Below are 6,343 nucleotides of genomic sequence, written 5' to 3' on the forward strand. Positions count from 1 at the left end.
GTTCTGACCTGACGAAGAGCCTATAGGGTCTGACCTGACGAAGAGCCTATAGGGTCATGGGGTTCTGACCTGACGAAGAGCCTATAGGGTCATGGGGTTCTGACCTGACGAAGAGCCTATAGGGTCAAACTGCTCATGGGGTTCTGACCTGACGAAGAGCCTATAGGGTCATGGGGTTCTGACCTGACGAAGAGCCTATAGGGTCATTGCCAATAAACGTACTGGAGCATAAAGATTGTGAGTGAGTAGCTTCTGTTCTTGTCCTTCGACAGCTGATATGTGAGATATTGTATCAACTGTCAACAAGATCACAGTGATTATTATAAGTTGGCATACACTTTGGAAATCCAACGTTAGTCCAAAACAAAGCTCTAATAATAAGGTGAGGTGTCTAATTGTCTAGCAGAGCTGCCAATCTTAAGACATGTTTGGCCAATCACATCTCAGTACCTTTATTTTGCCATACCGCTCCTCCATCACATGCAAGGCACCAACCTGCACATCGGGAGCAATTAGGGGTTGCTCAAGGACACTTGGGGTGCGTTCGGAAATGCGCCCTGAACGCACTGGTGTGCTCTCTTGTCGTTCGTTTATTCAGTGCACTTGGTGCGTTGTCGTTCGAAAATCCAGTGCGCCGATTGCCCGCACTGAGCGACCCTACCCTGAAGCTGGGGTTGTCCAGTGTGAATCTGTGTGATTGCGTCACAGCTGTGGTCGTTCGTAAATAAGGCACACTGAACGCACTCTGTGGTGTCACCGCCCACCACACTCAACAAACTGACCACATTCCTGGTGCGCATTTCCGAACGCACCCTTGGACACTAACTCTGGGTGAGCCCACAGGGATCGTACTAGGAACCTTGCGGTTCCCATCCAGTCACTCTACCCCTGAGCCACTGCCACCCCATACTTCAACTCCACTACATCTCAGATCCGAATATTGTACTTTTACACCACTACATGTATTTATTTTAACTTTAGTTACTTTGTACATTTTGATTATTATTACAAAACATACATTACCCATTGCCATTTGAAAATATAAATATAAAATAGTAATCTACAAGCTCACAATGCGTCGCGATGAGCTTGTAGATCTGCTATTTTCAAAAGATGTTTAATACATTCGAAAACGTGGGAAATGGGGCCATTCTCACTTTCTACTTTTGGCACTTTTTTGGAAATATTTGATACCAATACTTTTGTACTTTTACTCAAGTAAAATTTGAATACCAGACTTGTACTTGTAACAGAGTATTTGAATATTGCAGTATTGATACTTTTACTAGTAGAAAATGTGAGTACTTTTTCCAACCCCTGTTTCAGCCTGGTCTGGTCTGTTAACCACAGGTGACTGCAGTTAATACATTCCACATGTGGCCTGGCTGGACATGTAGTCAGCTGACCACCCAACTCACAAATAAATGTGCACGCACGCACGGACACGCGCACGCACGAGCACGCGCACGCACGCACGCACGCACGCACGCACGCACGCACGCACACACACACACACACACACACACACACACACACACACACACACACACACACACACACACACACACACACACACACACACACACACACACACACACACACACACACACACACACACACACACACACACACACACACACACACACACACACACACACACACACACACACACACACAACGCAGCAACAAAAAAAAGCAAAAGAAAAAATGAAGTGCTTTATAGAACACAAGTCTTTCACAAACCTGCTGTCATTCTGTAAAACTGTCATATAACACCCTCAAATACAGATATTTGATGAGAGGTCATGCTCTGTTATTTCCACCCTAGAGTGAATTATAGAAACCTCTGGAGGTTTTTCCGCCCGCAGCATGTCTGGTCTGGCAGCGCAGTCTGACACACAGACATATTTCATGTGCTCCTTTCTGGATTGAACTTGAACTCACAACCATGGAATGGAAGCCAAAGAGGTATTCTGAGAGTGTTGGTTGGAGCTGGCTGAGCATCACACGCAGACTATATTGGCCTACAACTCAGAGAGCCGGGGAGAGAGAGAGCGAGAGAGAGAGAGAGAGAGAGAGAGAGAGGGCGGAGGTAGGGAGGGAGGGAGGGAGGGACAGAGGGAGTGAGACTGAGAGGGAAGTCTGCATCTGTGAAGTGCTTGGAATCATGCTGCCACGTCAACACTTGTCTGATAGGCCGCCAGCATTGAGGTGAAAGGGAAAAAAACAACATCTATTCTCTTCACTCTGCTCCTCCAGTCCAGTGGGGTTCCAAAACAGTGTGCTGACTCTGCCGAGGCACAGTAGCCTGCGCTGCGTGCCGTGAGACAAGTCCAGGTGTGCTTTAAGATGTTATGACAACCACATACAAAAAGTCATGCCTTAGTTTAAAGGTATATTCACTGATGATTTCACTTAATTCAAATATCACTTCTTTTTTTGTTTTGTTGTGATAATCCTCCCTACTTTAGAGTGTGCTGACCATATAAGGAGTTCCTCCCTGTCCCCAGTTAACCCCTGGGGTTTTTGGCTAGGTGGCCCAGCCTTCATCCAATCAGGATAGAGAGGGGCCTTCCGCCAATCATGATCGAGCGGGGGCGGGCCTTGGTGTGTGTGCTGTTGGCCTGTTGCTTGTCATTTTTAAATGTTGTCGCTTTGTATTTCAGCATTGTTTTAATTCTATTCTATTTTATCTATTTGGGCATTAGTAAATAAACAAACCATACAAAGCTCTGGGTTTTGTTCACGAGTGAAGTGAGGGGAGTACGGCACAGGAGGTCAGCCAGAGAATTGGAGCAGCACGGGCGGTATTACAGTCGCGGCGAAAGGAGAGGCAAAGCTCTCGGTCTGCAGAGCAATCGTTCCTACTCTCACCTACTGTATGGTCATTGGTCATGAAGTGTGGGTCATGACCAAAAGACTAGGGTCGCGGATACAAGCAGCCAAAATGAGTTTTCATAGCGTAATAATATGACAAGGTACCTTACCTTAATATGATAAGGTAAGGTGCTATATATAGTACCAATGTTATTTAGGGGTGCCGTGGATGGATGGAAAGGTTTTACAGTATTTACAGGGCTGAGACAAAATATGTTGTGATTCTGTAGATCCACAACTGATGGCTGTTGTGTCAAAGCCCAAAAGCTCTAGCTTGAACTTAAAAGGAAAATAGCCAACTCACACATATGATACATTTAATTGGCCAAGAGCCACTGTAAATGCTAAATGGTGCATTTATATAGCGCCTTTATCCAAGGCACTTTAAAGAGATTGGGCATTACAATCACCCATTCACACACCCATTCATACACAGATGGAAAAGGAAACCATGCAAGGCACTAACTTGCTCATCGGGAGCAATCAGGGGTTCAGAGTCTTGCTCAAGGGCACTTCAACACTAACTCGTGAGAAGCACAGGATCGAACCAGTCGACCCTGAGCCACTGCTGCCACTGTTCCCTGTTCAACAAATCACTACCTTCAAAGGCAGACACAACGCAACATACAATAAGTGTAGATTCACATCAGCATTCAATTCACTGTAAACTGAACATGTTGGCCCCAATGCGTCCCAAAATGACAGCAATAGTACAACAGCTTGCTTCATCCGATTGGTCCGGGTAGCTCAATCAGTAGAGCTCTCGCCTTTGGACCACAAGGTCATGGCTTCGATTGCGGGCACGGCCAACTCAGCCTATGAGCAGCACAGCTTGGGTGCAGCAAGTCGTGCGGTAAGTACTGGGAGCTGCTGGTAGGGGGTGGCACTTCATCTCAGCAATCCATCTACCATTGTAACGAGGACAGACTCCCGCCAGCTGATACCGACAATAAGCCACTCCCGACCTACTTATTATTGATTGAATCACATTAGCATACACACTTCACAAGCAGCAGCAGCAGCACCGGCAAAAACAAACAAAAAAAGAGTCCTACCTTGGGCTGACTTCTACTTGACGTCATCAGTTGTGTGATCTTCATCAGCAAGTAGGTCTTCTCATTGGATGCCTTTTCCCGGGGTCCCAGATGTAGCGGAGACAACGTCTGGGTCCAGCTGACTCCCACTCCTGCTTCCAAGATGCCGCCATGCCATGACATAACATTCGTTTTTTCCGCCGACTGCTCAGTGTGCCGGTTCTTGTATTCTTTATTTGGTTTTACTGAGAATAAGGTTAGAAATAAGTTTAGCGTTAGGCATAGTTTTACTGGGGTTAAGTTTAGGAATAGGGTTAGGTTTTGGCACAGTGCACTTCGGTTACTTTAGGAATGCCAGGCTATAGCAGTTCCGCCGGCCGTTGGTAAAAGGGCCACTTTGTTGGTATTCTCGCTCCTAGGGTCCGGAGTAGGTCGGGAGGAACACCATGAGCCTTGAGTGTCAGAAACAAAGAAAACAAAGAAAGAAAAGTGACCAAAAGACACATGTATAATGTACCCTTATGACCCATAGCCACAACACGACATACACAGCCTAGTACGTACTGTCACAACAAGTCAACAACTCGCTACCTTCAATAGTAGTGACAACATACACAGCCTAGTATATGTAATACATATGCTGTGTATACTGTAACAATATACACACTACACGGTATATTCCAGATCCAGCACAGTCACTGAACATGATTCATCGCCACACAGTCAATGGGGTGTAGTTCATTTTGGATAGACTAGTCACTCTTCAAACACAGACAAATAAATACTAGTAAACGTGTTTCTCTTCCCTACACATATTGATTTATTATGTCCTCACTATCTGGTGTCATTTTTTAACATGCACACATTACTGACTTCTAGGGCCGGCCTAAGCAATTCCCGCTAGGGCAGGTAAAACATATTCAGGCAACCAGTTATGAGAGGGAGAGGGTTTTCAACGGCAGTGTTGTCCTTTGACATGTCCTTTGACATGACCGGCTGGGCCACAGCATTAGGCTGCAGCTAAGGAGTGAACCCTTGAAGTAAATTGAGCGCTAATAATGGATTGCGGTGGCAGCGGTGGCCGAACGGATAGCGGCGCGGTCTAGATACCGGAAGGTTCCCAGTTCGAACCAGCCGTCCGACACGTTAAAATTACCACCGCTGAAATGCCCTTGAACAAGGCATCAACCACTACGATGAAATGTGTTCTATGAGCAGGGCCTGGCTGGAAACAAGTTCTTGAGCTTAGCCCAGATACCCTGGGTAAATATAGATTTCATTTCATTTCATTTTTGCATTTTATAACACTTTTCTATGTACAGATTGCTTACTCAAAGCGGTGAACAGTCAACACCAGCGTCCTCACTTCCCACCATAGACTGTAAAGCTTCCCACATTCAAACACCAATGGTGGCAAGCTAGCACAGACCGACTCATTGGAGGCAATATGGGGTTCAGTGTCTTGCCCAAGGACACTTCGACATGTGGACAGCAGGAGCCAGGATTCGAACCTCCAACCTGCTCTACCTCCTCCTGAGCCACAGCCCCCCCAAATTAGAAATGTATTTTTTTCTACGCCACCTCATACCTGTCTTGTTATGCATTCATATCCATGTAAACACCATTAGGGTCAGGGTTTCAATTATAAAACAAAATGTAAAATCCACTCATTACATTTCCTATAATGAAGACAATGGATAAGGATGTTATCTCCCTCTGAGCAATAGTTGGCTATTAGAAGTCTGTCTAAAAACGGGTTTAACTGGTCTAAAAATGAAAGTTTTTTAGCGTTCTAATTTAAGCTTAGCTTAGACGTTGTCAGTTTTTAAACTTCTATAGCATATAGACATTGAAATGACTGAAATGACTATACGTCTATAATCTAAGCCTAGGCAATATTATTAAATGTTACAGGTCAAAATTGACCCATACACAGTAAAGAAGGTAAAGCAATTTATTTGTCATGAACCCAAACTTGTATTTAGCCTCCTAGTAACAAATGCAAATTGAAGTTTTGCCTAATCAAATGGTACCTCGTCAGATAATCCCCACATAGCCTACAACAACTAGCCTTTTCATAAATTATATTTGTACGTTTATAGTTAGATATTCGAAGTCCAGCTGCCGTCCAGCCTCTCCCACCCCTCACTGACCAGTGAGTGAGTGACACAGTGAGTGACCAAGACGTATTTCATGAAATGCATGTAGCTGCAGAACAGTGTCGGTTGCGGACAACAAAAACAAATCTACAAGCACATTGCACACCTAGGCGTTAGTATGCTGCTACCCTTGGCCCTTTCAGATAATTCCAGAAAAAAACGTTTACCGGTGAGCCTAACTAACACCAAATAATGTCACTTCAATAAGACAAGATATTATTCCAGAGAATTTGTTTTTGACAATATTTACCACATGATGGCAGCGCGTGCTCA

The sequence above is a fragment of the Electrona antarctica genome (assembly GCF_951216825.1).
Source record: "Electrona antarctica genome assembly, chromosome: 1".
Classification (NCBI taxonomy): Eukaryota; Metazoa; Chordata; class Actinopteri; order Myctophiformes; family Myctophidae; genus Electrona; species Electrona antarctica.